Here is a 1,597-nt window from a genome sequence, read left to right on the forward strand (position 1 = left end):
AGGAGGGTTCTTTACCAGGGGAGTCGTGGAGCTCCAAGGAGCCCGAGTTCTGCCTTGGAAATTGGCCTCCATGTCCATGTGAGGAAGTGCTTCTCCAAGAAAAGGATGGCACGTATTCTATTTAAGAATTTATTCTTTTAAAATACACGTCCACATAGAATGCAGGCCTCTGTCTGTGACCTCGTGCCAGAGCCCACACATGTTAAGGGCAGTCTATTAAATTCCCCTTGTGTATTTACCTTTGAAATCATGAAAATGTTTTACATAATGATGCCATGAAATTATATTTTAAGGTGTGCTTCCTAAACGTTGAAAGCAAAGAGAAACAGCTGAGCAGAACTGGGACTTGGACCGGTGGCGTAACTATCCCCAAAGGAACTGTTTCAGGTGACTATAAAATGCAGTCATTTGACACTACATCCCTGTTTGGGCTGTATTCTGGGGATAAAAAGAACTGCGGAACGTTTTAAGAACTGTATCCAGTGACTCTGTGGCGTGTGGTGGTATTAGGCGTTTTCATTCTGAAATGATCATGTGTACATTGTGTAATAAAGCACGGGAGTGTGTCCATTTGCCTCCCGGAAGCTCCAGCCCCAGCCTCGTGCTGCCTTTGTAGACAAGCCAGTGAGCCTCGTGTGCTGGGACCCAGTTCCTCCCGATGAGAACAGGGCCGCAGACCCCTCTGCTGAGGTTGTCCCAGTGCCGTCCCCGGGGCTGCCGTGAAGGTGAACGCCTTAGTTCTCGTGACAGGCATTTAGCCGGCTAGCATCCCTGCTCTCTGGCTGCCTGTGCTCGGCCTGGTGGCCACGTTAGGGTAAATACATCCTTTCCTACTGCTCAACTTCAAATTAAAACAACTCAAAATAATGTCTGAAAAGCGCTGGGTTTTTACATCTGGGTCCAATCAGGAGGCAGAAACTGTACAATAATTTGAACAAGGGACATTCACTATAAGAAATTATGAAACAACGGTATGAAAGTGGCTATAAAGATGGAAAGAGAACTCGGGTGCCCTAGGTCAGGAAGACACCCAAGAAAAGGCAGACTGGGAAGGGGGTTACCATAGATGAAACAGGTATGGTGTGGGCTGGGGGTGCGGTCACTGGCTGGGACAGAAGTCCACTGGTGAGAGCTGACCCATGTCCCCCGGCAGCAGGAACGTGTGTCCCAAAGCACAGGCAAACGGGGCTTATAGGTGGGCACATAGAGAGCGGTCAAGGCGCCACTGCCTGCATGAGGCTGGCAGCACAGCGGTGTCCCCACTGGGGGTCTGCAGCTGGGCAGTCACCAGCCTGGGCCAAGGCTCTGATGCTGCCTGTGTGCTAGGGCGGGGCACCACCGGGCATACACACACACACACACACACATATACACACACATACACGCATGCACACAACTGACAATGCAACAGGGATGAAAAAGAGCAAATGTCTCTCCCAGAAACGAGGGGAAAGGACCTGGCCTTCTCCTGCATGGGTCCTCTCTTGCCCTCTACTGACAGAAGTTTAGCATTGCACCCATGGTCAAGGAGAGCCAGTGAGTGCTCACAGCCGCTTCTCACAGAGCAGGTGCTGCAGGCGAATTTGGATCCCGTAGG

The sequence above is a fragment of the Bison bison genome, unplaced genomic scaffold (assembly GCF_000754665.1).
Source record: "Bison bison bison isolate TAMUID 2011002044 unplaced genomic scaffold, Bison_UMD1.0 scf7180017864337, whole genome shotgun sequence".
Classification (NCBI taxonomy): Eukaryota; Metazoa; Chordata; class Mammalia; order Artiodactyla; family Bovidae; genus Bison; species Bison bison.